Genomic DNA, 15,664 nt, shown 5'->3' on the forward strand with positions numbered 1-15,664 from the left:
GCAAATATTGCTACCATGGAATAACAAAAATAACTCCTATAAATTCAGATTCATCCAAACATTTAAAGACTTAGTTGTGCCCTACTTTAAAAAAAAAAAAAAAAAGCGTCAGCGTAGGATGTATGTCGAAAGGGACAAAGGATTTGGCAGTATCGAAAGAACACAAACAGTTATGGAATTTTAACTCATCTCACTCTCGACTGTAACTTTACTATTCTAATGTTCATATAATAATGTCTTTGCTGATACAAGGGGAGCTGAATCCCAAACAAAGGTTGGGACAAGAACAGCAAAATTTAATTAAGGTATAACACGCACAATTCATGAATGACAAAAATAAATAAAGACATTTTAATACAGAAAAGAGGCAGGGGTAATAGACAATTCATAATAAGGGGCCTTCTTTTAAATACTGAGATAATTGGAGGTCTAAAATGTCCAGATGATTTGCCATATTGGGTGCTGCTTTACAATAATGAAGTTAGGTCACAGGAAAATCAGACCAAGAATATTTGACAGTACAGCTTCTCTCTCTCTCCCTTCTTCCGGCCTTTCGTATGCCGAGTTCAGAGCCACAGCTAAGAAGTAAGCAGTAAGGGGGCCAAACAATGCACAGGCGCCCGAATCTTTAATTGTAAGGGTACAATGATTAGTAACTTTTGAATGGTAGAGACCAAGGTATCCTTTGCCGGGAATTTCTCAGCTCTATAATTGTGTATCCTCTAGAGACATTGTTAAAAATATTTCAGAAGAGGATTTGCTAGATATGGATAACAAGGTTCTACCTTCAAGTACAGTTGCTAGGTGTCAGCATAAGGATAACAGTGATATTGGTGGGTTAGAGCTCCGAAAGGTATATGATGCAACTACGCAAGATTGTGGGATTTCTTTGAATGAGTAAAAATATCAGGAATCAATAGGTAAAAGCTTTACGTGTAGTCAGGAATATTTGATTAGGGTTGAGGAGGTACAAAAAATTGTAAGATATGAAAAAGTATCTTAATATGGAGGTACAATTCCATTATAACTGATACTGAGGACTGTAGAAAAGTGTTGATCTGATTTAGTTCTTGAGGAGTTTAGAGTTCAGATTTCAGGGAATGCTCATGAAAGATTATGGCTAAAAAATATTGCAACAGTAAAGACAATTTTTGGGACATATGTTTGCCTAATTTACTATTTGTAATGTGGTCTACACCTTATGACTCACTTGTTTTTCATTTGCTGAGATCATCATTGGGCATACTGTAACGTGTTCATTACGAAAAATAATAAATCATTGGGAAGAGGATAATAAGATTGTTGATTTCCATCAGCGTGTAGCAGGGTACAGTATACATCTAACTGATGCATGCATATCTGCAAAGAAAAGCTTGTTTGAATCTCTACAAAAAATGAAACAAGTTTTCTATGAAAAAAGGAGAAGTTATTGGCATTTATATTAACTATTAGCATGGTGCATGGGTAGATCATGGGCGCTATTATACTGTAAAATTTTCAAATTTGAGAATTTGCCATCAACACCATCCTTGTAGACTTATCCATGAAAAGGGTAAAGTCAGAAGGAAGTAGCATTTACGTTGGAACGTGATCTAACCACCCCTAGTTATAGTCCTTCCGGTTCTCCCATAAATTAGTAACTAAATATCATGATCAATACTTTGACCATAAACAGGGAAATCAGTAACGGACAAATACTTTTCCTCAGCCAAGGTTCATGACTGCACAAATAAAATGGGGAGCGCAAGGTTATTAAGTAAATTTGAGTTTCATCAGAGCTGTTTGCACATCTGCCTATCAGAAGGGACCAAAGTAATATCCATAGAATTACTGCTGACAGTCTGTATGAGTGTGAAGTAATTTCCCTTGACATGGAAAATGCTGCCTCGACTAGCTTAGTGTTTCATATCAACAAAAATATTGATGGATGTAGTACTGTCTACTTAGTCAAATCTTTAATAACTTCTGGGGAAGGCACTTGGAGAGGTTTGAGGAGTCTATCAAGGCCACTTTATCAGGTTTAGTCATTAATCCTGCTAAGTCAGAATTTGTATAAGTTCCAATCATGTAAATCAACAAAATTTTTCTCTGAAAATAAAGAATGCCGAAGCTAGCTTGCAAATCCTAGTCGAGGTGATTCGTATCAAAGTTTTCACATACTACTTTTACTTCACGTAATCTCTTTAAGAAATGTATCTTCATTATGGTTCCAAGACTGCTGGCAATTAGTCTAAAAAATTAATCATTATTTGTCAATCGCCTCTTGTGCTTATCTTTCCGTTGAAATGATCTACCGGCAACTGTGATACGGGGGCTGCGCTCTTTTGTTTCGTGGTGCTAATGGCAGTGTTGATCATCCCTGTCTATACTTTTCAGAGAAAACTCAGTAACTTTCATCATAAGCAGTTCAGTAACTGACATATAGGTGCTTTCACTGATACTGTCCTTGGCACAGTTTAAAGCAAATATAACTGCTAAGGAGCCTTTGATAATTTGTAAAAACCATTAACATGAAAACTCCTGGGCTAATTCCTATAATGAGAACCAGCGCTTAATATGCCGGAGTTTATTATCATAAGAATATAAACTAGACTAAGAACCCAAATATTTCAGGTTATGATGACTCCTGGAATAAGCATGTCGACTCTCCTGAACATATGATGCTCATGCCTTCATGCATGCTTCTTTTCTCAATCAAAAGAAACTATCCAAGTTTTGAAAAATTTAGGTAGTAAGAGTTGCAATAACGTTAAATGACACCCGTTATCGTGAAAACTGCGCTTAGTTATAAAACCTGCATAATAATTACTGAAAGTAGTGGAGTTTTAAGTGATCATTCTCTGTAGTTATTTTTCAAATCATTTTCCCTGACAGGGGGAAAGTGTCACCGGCATGATGAATTATTTTCTTATAATGAGTAATTTCTTTTAACTTCTCATAGTAAAAACATACATGCCTTTACATTTGATAGAAATAATACTTTAGACATACTTGCACTCCTCTCTCTCTCTCTCTCTCTCTCTCTCTCTCTCTCTCTCTCTCTCTCTCTCCAAGAATGGTTGGCAGTGGAGACATATGGAGGAGCAAGAGATCGATCCAATAAATGAAATGACTTCTAAAGAACTGTATCGAGAAGATAATACATTCTATATTTTTCCCATGTTGTTTTCTTTGTACATTAGATGGCAGACATCGGCCAAGGATGATAACGATCTACTGTTTGCGAATGGCAGTAATTACAGTAAATTTCCACTAAAAATACAGTGCTATGGATTGTCTTGCAAGTAACAATAATACCTGCGAATGTTAGCGCTGCTCGCCCTTTGAGTGCTCTTCTGTTTATACATTAATGTTTAGTTCCTGGATTTCCGAGTAATACTCCTGGGATTTATGAGCTCAGTCACCGCCATCTTGAATTCAAGATGGGCATTCAGTGTAGGTAATAACTTATTTGGGAGTTGTTACACAGCATTTGAATCTTCACACTATACGTTTACTTGGGATCTTGGCACCGAAGTTTTACTTTGAACCTTCACTGCTCCTTTTCACTGGAAATTTTTACTGCATATCTTCGCATAGCATCTTCACCTGTGTCTCCACTTTAAATTCTCTCGTTGTGCCTCACCCTGGAATCTTCGCATTGTATCATTATATTTTTATATCGTATTTGTGCTCATAGGGGGTCTTCATTTGAAGGAGTTTTAGTCCGTCCTCAATACTAGAAATTAAAAATTACAGCCTACTCATCAGAATGGAGTATGTTGAGATTAAATATATGTATTGCTACATTACTTATTAAAAGTTATTTATTAATTTTTTAATATAATTAGATTAATTGTCCATTATTATTCATATATATATATATATATATATATATATATATATATATATATATCATTAATCGTCTATTGTTCTAAGGTCTTGATGTTCCAGAATCTTTTAACGTAACAGGAATTAAGACGGATGACAAAGGGAATGAAGGCGAAGGAGGGCGCAGTTTGAGTCACAAAACAGGTTGTGATGATCAAGAATTTGTTATGGAGCGAGTATGTGAAAAGTATGGCGAGAAACGAGAAAATGCCGTCCGCTATATACATGAACTGTTAACGGTCTGTCACCAAGAGTAAACTGTATTTGAACACAACCCAGGGTATTTAATCTATGGGCTTGCACATCACACACCGTCTCTGTTGAGGGTTGCAAAGGGTAGTTGGAGAAACATGGATTGATAAAAAATTATAGTCCATTAGATTTATTGATGCTCCCGAGTCTATGAATATCGGGATATCCACATCCCCTACTGTTCCATAGACTATAGGCTTGGGCTCTGGGGCGTCCCCCACGAGACCACAATGGCATTTACCAATCACCTGTACCCTTTTTGTTGATCGGGCTTCCAAAAATTTTGCCGATCCCTTTGCCCTCTGGTTTGACCTGCCTGGGAAGTTCTCACAACAAAATTACCAGAACCTTGAGGTGTAGGTCTCACATCTCTCCGTATCTGAGATGGACAAGACTGCCAATAATGATCAGTACTTTTACACATTCCACATTATTTAACCCTACACAATTTCTTTGGATGCCCTGGTTTATTGCAGTTGAAACAGCGCAACTGCTGTTGCTTCTGATTGATCAATCTTTTGTTATACTCAACTTTTGCGCACAGACGAGGAGGAGAAAATTCTGTCTCATTGCACTCTATCCCTCGGGCCTGTCCCATTAAAAATTGTGCTATCTACAGTGGGACATTTAAACATATGTTTTTCTATTTGGGTATAAAGTAATTCTTCGTCTGAAGTAGGTTCAATCTTTTCATCAAAGCTATTCACTATCGCATCCGGTACCTCGTGCAAGAGCAGGGAAAAATAGATCAGTTTATGAAACACCAACTTAATTGTAGCCTAAGCTCTTTATGTACTATGACGCCCAGGTTTCTTCACTCATTCTAAATAACCCTTAAGACATTGTTTTGCATTGTGTACATAAGGAATCTATAAATGATATGAACTTATTCTTACCCTGAATTGTCTGAGATCAGCTTTAGCACAATCTCTATTTTGTAACCCTCGTCTAAAGGATACCGCAAGAAATTCTCCTTAAACCTCGAAAAGTTAGTGAGCTTGCCACTTGCCTGGATAGTGGCAAGTGAAGTTGATGTCCTGGTTACTTTACTAGCTACTTAAACGTTACGTGACCCACTAACCGCCACAACCATCCCCGTGTCAACGCCAAGTTACCATGTTGCTGGACATTACCTTCCACAATGCAAACTTGTATGAGAAGTGGAAACCAGATGAAATTTTCATGTTTTTGAAATATATGAGGAATATGAATGGCAGTAACTTTTCGAGGCTTAAGGAGAATTTCTTGCGGTATCCTTTAGACGAGGGTTACAAAATAGAGATTGTGCTAAAGCTGATCTCAGACAATTCAGGGTAAGAATAAGTTCATATCATTTATAGATTCCTTATGTACACAATGCAAAACAATGTCTTAAGGGTTATTTAGATTGAGTGAAGAAACCTGGGCGTCATAGTACATAAAGAGCTTAGGCTACGATTAAGTTGGTGTTTCAATTCCTTGCAGTCTATACGAAATCATATGATTTGAGACCCTCTTCTTATTTTGAAACGAGTCAGTATAAAATGGTTCTGTGACCAGGATAGCAGAGATTGGTTGTTCTAGCAGTGATCTGTGTTGTTAGTGTTTGTGAAATTTTAAGGATTGTTATGATATTGGGTAATAAAGACAAGATGTGACCGGCTGATGGTGGTGGTCATATTATAATTAGTCATGTGTTAACCTAGCCTGAAATGGATAATTAGTAGTACCAGTTTGGTCAATCATAGCCTAGCCTAGGAAGCCTAAAGCTTTGCTAGTATCTTGGTGGGAATTTTAACTTTCCTTATTAATTTGAGAAGATAGATTTTTGGATCAAGTTGAGAAAATGGCTACAGTCTATCGTGACATTGCTGTGGTTCGACACTCCCGTGTAAAATATCTAAATCATTTTATGACAGGATGATATAGTAAGAGAGATGTGAGGCTAAAGCATCCCCTATATTATCGCACTTTTGGAAGATCAGGGGCAGTGGGTGATAATTTACTGGAGCCTCTACTACTGGCGGCTAGATTTGTGGCATTTGCCCCAGACATCGTTATCCTGTACATCGGAGGAAATTATATTGATGTGAATGATGACGTTCCAGACTTGGTAAACAAGATCAAAAATAAGAATTTAGAGCTAGTAGCAAGACTGGAAGGTGTTAATAAATGTCAGGTTTTGGCGGTTAGTCTAGAGATTCATGACGCTACTAGAAACGTCCCTAGGGCTATATATCGCTCGCAAAAAAATATACTAAACCAACTGTTAAAATGAAACCAAGAAGTGACATTTATTTTCATCCAGTTCGTTGAAAGAGGCTTTGCCAACAATATAGTACATTTTCAATGTATAATAGTTACAAAACACAAGTGGGTCTATTTAATGTGAAGCAGCAGATGTTTATGCTTTTAGTCAAGATTGGCAAATCCCTGGATGTGTTCAAGCCAACCCAGAAGTTAGACTAAGCTAAGTTGGGCGGATGATGGTTGATGCATTTCCACTTCGTAAATTGTTGGTTTTTTTAAGTTTATGGCAATTTTAGAGATACTTATAAATGAAAGGGATATTTAATTCGAAAAAAAACCTGTGTTGTACACAGCATATGTAGTATGTATGTAGTCTAGGATACACACACACACACACTCATACATACATATATATATATATATATATATATTATATATATATATATATATATATATATATATATTATATATATATATATATATACATGGGGATACAATCCACAATGAAGTAAATTCCTCTTGTAGTTTAAAATATATATTTCTTGTATAGGATTAAAGCTTTCGACCATCAACTGTGGTCTTGTTCACTAAAGTGTCACTTTAGTGAACAAGACCACAGTTGATGGTCGAATTTACTTCATTGTGGATTGTATCCCCATTTACTTAGAGGTACGACATAGTACCTGGCTTCTGCATATATATATATATATATATATATATATATATATATATATATATATATATATATATATATATAGTATATATATATATATATATATATATATATATATATATATATATATATATATATATATATATATATATATATATATATGCAGAAGCCATCTTACAAGTGTGTAATGTTAAGTGAAATCACATATCACATCTTGCTTGGAGACAAGTGGAGCTGTAGGGGCAGCTTACTTGAGCGAAGGAATTTGAATACGCAGGCAGTTTAACCGAGAGATCACTCACCCTGTCGTGAGGCATGTACATTCGTTTGTACGGATGTTACAGGCCTAATAGTCCAAGGCACTTGCGAAAGTCACGTTCTTTGCAGTGGGAATGCTAAGAGGTCAGGTGGTACAACGCCAAGTCGGGAGAGAAAAGCCCCCCATCGTAAAGGTAGGACATATTTTTGTAAAGACTTAGAAAACCGTTATGTTTGAAAAAGAGAGAGAAGTGTGAAATACTCTCTTTACGTGAATACTTTGAAAAGAGTGATGTGTGAAGTGTATCTTTTATCCATTATTATCTTTATTATGGCTAATTTAGAGACGGGAATCTCTAACCTGACTAATATGATGAACTTATTGAAATTTTGGGTTTGGGAGTGAATTCTTAGTCAGGAGGGTTGAATGTTAACTTACTGGTTTCTTTATGGGCAGATTTGGGTTCTCTGTCATTATGACTTGTTAATCATTTTGTTCTATTTTATAATCAACTGCTTTGGGTAATAAATAGTATATTTTTATACTTACGAGATCTTAATAGCCTAACGACATAGTTGCAGAAAGAGGGCACCATTGACGACAGGTAAGGGTTTATGATTTGTGTAGTTTAATAGGGGGGGGGTAAGAGTGGTGGCAGCGGTGGGATTATTATTGATATACTGGGCGCGGGGAGCGTTTGCCTTTTGTTATCCATTATTGGGGGAAAATTTGTGTTAATTTTTCTTGATTGGGTTTGGTGTATATAAATACATTGATGTTATTGAGATCGGGGAAGCTTATAGAACAAAATAGCTTTCGGAAACAGAGAAAAATGGCGGACACTAAAAATACCACAACGCTACTACATCATGTAACAAACGTGAGTGCAGGCGTGAGTCCATTCAGAGGGATTGTAGATGGCGTATAATCACAGCCTATACACATTTTTATTGAAGGAGTTAATAATTATTTAGCGGGAAATAATATATTAGACGATGTAGAGGCATTTAGAGAGGCAAAAGCTTTGCTAGATTTCAATAGCGGAGACCTCTCCCACCATTGCAGGAGTTTCCAATTTACAAAATGTCGTACCTGGACGGACTTACAAGCATTTTTGAAAACAGCGTATGGCTCAAAGGAACGCGGAGATAGGTAAGGGACCTTCGGGGTCTTTATAAACTACGGAAGGGCACTAATAGCCTCGTAGAACATAGTTCAAAACTTTTTGACGCAGTGGCGGATTGGGTAGGAAAATTGAAAACATCTAAATGGGCTACAGGAGGTAATCTCTCTCTGGATAATATTCCTAAACTGATCTATTTTTCCCTGCTCTTGCATGAGGTACCAGATGCGATAGTGAATGGCTTTGATGAAAAGATTGAACCTACTTCAGACGAAGAATTACTTTATACCCAAATAGGAAAACATATGTCTAAATGTCCCACTGTAGATAGCACAATTTTTAATGGGACAGGCCCGAGGGATAGAGTGCAAAGAGACAGAATTTTCTCCTCCTCGTCTGTGCGCAAAAGTTGAGTATAACAAAAGATTGATCAATCAGAAGCAATAGCAGTTGCGCTGTTTCAACTGCAATAAACCAGGGCATCCAAAGAAATTGTGTAGGGTTAAATAATGTGGAATGTGTAAAAGTACTGATCATTATTGGCAGTCTTGTCCGTCTCAGATACGGAGAGATGTGAGACCTACACCTCAAGGTTCTGGTAATTTTGTTGTGAGAACTTCCCAGGCAGGTCAAACCAGAGGGCAAAGGGATTGGCAAAATTTTTGGAAGCCCGATCAACAAAAAGGGTACAGGTGATTGGTAAATGCCATTGTGGTCTCGTGGGGGACGACCCAGAGCCCAAGCCTATAGTCTATGGAACAGTAGGGGATGTGGATATCCCGATATTCATAGACTCGGGAGCATCAATAAATCTAATGGACTATAATTTTTATCAATCCATGTTCTCCAACTACCCTTTGCAACCTTCAACAGAGACGGTGTGTGATGTGCAAGCCCATTGATTAAATACCCTGGGTTGTGTTCAAATACAGATTACTCTTGGTGACAGACTGTTAACAGAACCATTTTTGGTAATGAAAGGAATTGCGTTGGGCAATAAACTTTTGCTGGGTCATCCTGCTTGTAGATGACACAACATTTCGATCCATGCGGGTGCTAATGGGATAACAGTCGGGACACTAGATATTTTTCTGCCTTATGAGGACGTGAATAGAATGGAGGACATGGAGGTTATTGAAAGAGGAGATGTGCTCGGTGGTATTAATGGCGGTGATACGAGTGTTATGGAGAAAAGTAATATTAAAACCCACGTTGCTGATATGGGAAATGATTACGGGGGTTCTATCAGAGTTCACAGTGATAACAATGGTGATGATGATACTTTGGATGGTGATGTTGATACTAACATTGATGTTATTTCTGATACTAACAATGCTGGGGTGATACTGAGGGTGGTAATGTGTATGGGGCAGTGGCAAGGGGAGGTACTAACCACAAATATAGAGGTGTTTTATCCGAAGATATTATGTTACTATCAGGTTCAAAGACTATGGTAAAAGTTAAATTGAAGGAAATGAGAAAACCCACAGATGTGTGTGTTATTGAAAATAGTGAAAAGCTTAGAGGGGTTGTTAGCACGGCATCGGTGAACAGTGTATCCAAGGATGGGTTTACATGGTTAGAGTTGCTAAACTGTAATGATACAGTTAGGAGATACCAGAAAAACACATATATATTGGATTTCCAAGATTGAAGTTGTGATTGGGGTTCAGTGGCTATCGTAGAGGGGAAACCTGAGTTTTCGGAGGCAGAAATGCAGTCAAGGAAACGAACATTTAGAGAACATTTAGCTAATGCGGATTATAGCAAACACATTGAAGCGATAAGCGGGCTCTTGGGAGAATTTGGGGACATGGTAGCCTTACAAGCTGATAAATTGGGGTTGACTAATGTGTTAGAGCATAAGGTAAATTTGGACAGTGGCACAAAACCTATTTATATTCCTGCATATCGCATACCTTTCAAAATCAGAGAACAAGTAGAGAAAGAGGTTAATAGATAGGAAGAAGAAGGAATTATTAGACCCAGCGTGTCTCCTTACAACTTTCCCTTGTTAGCGGTGCCTAAGAAAGACGCACTAATGAATCCCCCTGTTTTGAAGTTTCCAGATTTTAGGGAACCTTTTACATTAGTGACTGATGCAAGCCAGGAGGGTATAGGTGCTTGCCTTATGCAAAAGTTCGATGGGAAATTTCATCCTATAGCTTTTTAATGCAGGAAGTTCAGGACAAAGGGCAGCAACGAGAAGTCCATGGCCACCATAGATAAAGAAGCCTTTGCAATAGTGTCGAGCTTAGTTCATTTTAAAATGTTACTGATGGGGAATAAAGTAGAAGTTCTTACAGACCACAAACCATTACTAGATCTTTTTAATAAACCCGATTTGTCGCCCAAAAGAGCTCGGTGGTTTTTAACTATCAGAGATTTTAATGCAAAGCTCAAATATATAGAGGGCAAATTTAACGTGTTGCTGATTCTCTCAGCAGGAGTTTTCATGACACAGAAGGTTTTTTAGCAGATGCAAAAGCGTTTCTAAGAGGGGAATTAGTCAGGAAACGTTATAAGCTGCCTTTTTCGGGTTTGGAGTTAGAAGGTAATCTATTGGTTAGGAAAATTAAATATAAGTTGAGAACCAGTGAAAGTAAAGGAGATACGACACAGATCGTAATTCCGAAGGTCCTAATTCCAGTGGTTTTGGATATAGTTCATTGCAGGTTCGGTAGTCCACACTTGGGAATAGAAAAAACATATGATGAGGTTTGTGCTAAATACATTTGGAAAAACATGGGAAAAGATGTGGAAAATTTTTTAAGGAATTGTAACGGTGTGCAACGCATGTAAGCCTGCAAGGACAACTTCATGCAAATTAGGACTGTATCCTATACCGAGTAGATCTTTTCAGAGAATACATGTGAATATCTTAGGGAATTTTTGTGAGTCTAAATATGCGAACAAGTACTTGTTAGCGATAATAGATGAACTTACAAGGATAGTAGAAATTTTCCCACTTAAGCATAAAACGGCTGAAGAAGTAGCCATAGCGTTTTTCAATGGTGTCATTTGCAGATATGGCTCACCCGAAGTTCTATTAACCGACAATGGGAGGGAATTTGTGAACAAAACCTTGGAATGTTTAGCTGAAGTAATGGGGATACAGAAAGTAACAATTATTCCATACAGACCCGAGGCTAATGGGTTGTGCGAACGAGCAAACAGGAAAGTGCTCGAGGCTCTCAGGAAAACTGTAGGTGGTAATGATAAGAATTGGGACAGATATATTAATGTTGTTAGACATAGTATTAATACTATGGTTAGTGATTCAATTAAAATGTCCCCATTTGAAGCTTTGTTTGGTTGTTCAGCACGAGGCACATTTGATTCGCTAACTATGCCTCATCATGGGGAGGATACGGTTGAGGCGTTAGTATCCACAGCGAGAGAGAGACACGTGTCTCAGCCGTAATCTCGAATCCACAACCAGAGATATGGTACAGACGAGTAATAGTAAATCATCTGATCCCAAGATCAATGTCAGAGACAAGGTATTTTTAAAACTTAACGTGAGAAATGAGTTAAATTACAAACTAGGCCCGAAGTTTGAAGGTCCTTTTAAAGTCATTGAAGAGAAAATTGGAAACAGATTTGTAGTCTTAAATGAAAAAACAGGTCAGTCGAGGTTAACACATATCTCGAAATTGAAAAGAATTGGTTGTGGTGATTAATATATTGTCACTCAATTGCATTTTTTTTTCCTTTTTTTTTACTGTCTGTTTTTGCAATTTGGTGGCGGAATGCTTTCACGTTTTTTTTTTCTCTTATTTCCTTCTACTGTTTTTTTTCTTATTATGGGCAAATCTCCGGCGTTTTGGCATAAGATTTCGGGGTTAATATTTTACGTGGGGATGTGTTGAAATACGGCAAATTTTTGTTTTAGATGAGAAACGTGATGATAAACATGTGATTATTCCTGCGTGTATGATATTTGGGCTGAATTTTTGGGGTTTCACGAGCCGAATAGATGACATTGGAGTTTTATATAATTCGGGTAATGTCGTGGGGTGTTATGATTTAATGACAATTTTTTTGGAGGGGGGATGATTTTTTTGGCGTGGGGTCATTAATTAAATGGAGGAAATATTTTTATAACTGGAGTGGTGTTATTATTAAGATGATGATTTATATATATATATGGAGATGGCATTAATCTTTGGCGGGTGACCTTTTTTGTTGTTATGATTTTTTCTTGAGTTTAATTCCTGGAGTTTTTTCGAGCCAAGAGAAGAGTTCTGTGGTTCTTTCTTTTTGGTTTCGGGACTAATTGGAGGCGAGTGGCATTACTGCATTACGAGGCCTGTGGAGATGTTATTTTTGGAGGCATATAATTGCTGAATTACGAGTTTATTATAGTTTTTTGTCCCGAATAGGTGATAAATTTTTATATAATTGGACAGTATCGTTTGGGAGAATTATGTCTTCGAGATAACTTTGGAGCACCTTGGTCATATCCTGGAGATAGTTTTGTGGAATGTGCTGACGTAGTTTCAGTATAGAACATTTTTTTGAGAATCATGAGTTTCTGGTGGTGCAAGTCTGACTATGCTGCAGTTCGAAGCACCTGAAGTGTTCACAGGTGGATTTATTGCTAATGTTGGAGTAATGAATCCAATTGCGGATTTTTCCCTTTGGAATTGATTACTCGGGGATTTGCACTATTTTGTAGATGCTGATTATGGCATTCCACGGGAGTGTATCATGTAAGGGGATTCTTTTCTGATCGTTTCTGGTCGATGGGATTGCTGCAGTAGCAGATTCCGCAACGGTACACATTCCGTTTTGGGAAAGATATTGAATTATATATGTTTCTTTTTCTCTTATGTGCACTGTGTAATGGGGGAAAGTTCACTTATTATTGTTGTTATTATCTTATTTTCTTTTTCTCCTTTTTTTCTCCTTTTCTTACGAGAGATGTTGTAATGGGGGTTAAGCTCTAAATAGCATTTTTAAATTAGATAGGAGATATAATTTGTCAGGGTATGTGAGTTAGACAGAAGGGGTGTTCGGCATTATATTTTATGGAGGTTAGTTACATAAACCATAAAGGGGTTTTTGCTGTTAGACGTTATGGGTTCTCTTTTGATAGCGTGTTTGTCAGATATGGGATTATTTGTGAGGATTCAGTGAGTAAAGATTATATTTTTGTTTAGCGAGGAATTTTTAAAATTTGACTAGTAGATTGAGTATATTAATTAATGACGGATTTGTGGGGTAAAGCATGACTTTAGTTATTTTATGACCATGTAGACCTTTTAAATACGGACACACAGTGACTTTAGAGAATTCCCAACTCTACGTGATGATGGCGATGGAGACGACTTCGTGCTACAGTACCAGAGGTCGAGTCAAGTCTACACACGAATGGCGTTTCTGTGGACTGCCTTTGCAAAGGATGAGATGTCTTCGATATATAGTCTCAGGATACGTTCTGGGATAAATCAGGAGTCTACAGTCTTCGATGAGGCGGGTGCAAGTAGCACATGCATAGAAGTCACGGGATATATCCTTGACAACGGGGTGGTGACCACATCTCCCTCAGTAGAAAACGTCGAATCTACAGTTTCGCGACGAGAGGGTGTTGGATACACTCACAAGGGTCACAGATGCTGAATAATGGCGCATGCTGAGTTGTTCCGAGTTGGTTTACGCACTCGACCCACGTCTACAACAATTCGCTCATCCTACAGGGATCCCAGCTGTTTGATGGTTCCTGCAGGGTTCTCTCGGATTTCTTCATGGTACTTAGACGGCGTGTCTACAACTTGTCCACAAAAGAGTTTCATAAACACTTATATGAAAACCATGAGGCAGTTTGAATTCCGCCTACAGTGGAGACCGTTACAGTCCCGCTGCTAGAGAATAGTGGTGAGGGTGAGCCTTTCTTTATTGACCGTTACACTATACCAATATTAATGATCATGTTAGGTGCTATACTGATCATAATTTGTGCGCTAGGAGTTCTTAAACTTTTGTGTATTCAACGAAGCACAAGGGCTCCAGCAACGGAGGTGGCCCTAAGTCATGTGTTAAATTGATACATTGTGCATTAGTTGCTGATGTGGTGTGCGACAGGAGTGCATAGAGGACATAGGTGGCCGAGCCATCTTGCAAGTGTGTAATGTTAAGTGAAATCACATATCACGTCTTGCTTGGAGACAAGCGGAGCTGTAGGGGCAGCTTACTTGAGCGAAGGAATTTGAATACGCAGGCAGTTTAACCGAGAGATCACTCACCCTGTCGTGAGGCATGTACATTCGTTTGTACGGATGTTACAGGCCTAATAGTCCAAGGCACTTGCAAAAGTCACGTTCTTTGCAGTGAACGCTAAGAGGTCAGGTGGTACACGCCAAGTGTCGGGAGAGAAAGCCCCATCGTAAAGGTAGGACATATTTTGTAAAGACTTAGAAAACCGTTACGTTTGAAAAAGAGAGAGAAGTGGGAAATACTCTCTTTACGTGAATACTTTGAAAAGAGTGATGTGTGAAGTGTATCTTTTATCCATTATTATCTTTATTACAGATGAGTCCTATTCCATGGCTAATTTAGAGACGGGAATCTCTAACCTGACTAATATGATGAACTTATTGACATTTTGGGTCTGGGCATGAATTCTTAGTTAGGAGGGTTGAATGTTAACTTACTGGTTTCTTTATGGGCAGATTTGGGTTTTCTGTCATTATGACTTGTTAATCATTTTGTTCTATTTTATAATCAACTGCTTTGGGTAATAAATGGTATATTTTTATACTTACGAGATCTTAATAGCCTAACGACATAGTTGCAGACAGAGGGCACCATTGGCGACAGGTGAGGGTTTATGATTTGTGTAGTTTAATAAAAGGGAAGGTAAGATATATATATATATATATATATATATATATATATATATATATATATATAATATAATATAATATAATATAATATAACTATTAGTGATCTACCATTGATTGATTGATTTGAACAGCTATGGCCAACTTCTAAATATCATATTTGCAAGAGCAATATATATATTTGTACTGGCCGACAGTTTATATCTTTTTTAGTATTAAAAACTTGTATATTTTGGTGTTGGTAAATAATATGCTAAGATGCCTAACATAGGTGAGTTAAAGTGGAGACGGTTTTTTTAAATCTGTGATAACTAGTTGGTCAAAAAAGTTTGAAACTATAACTGGTACAGGTGATATCAATGGTTTTCTTCATTGAGAGACTACTTGAGGGAATATTTGTAGAAAATCCAGCA

This window comes from Macrobrachium nipponense, chromosome 13 (assembly GCF_015104395.2).
Source record: "Macrobrachium nipponense isolate FS-2020 chromosome 13, ASM1510439v2, whole genome shotgun sequence".
NCBI classification, from domain to species: domain Eukaryota; kingdom Metazoa; phylum Arthropoda; class Malacostraca; order Decapoda; family Palaemonidae; genus Macrobrachium; species Macrobrachium nipponense.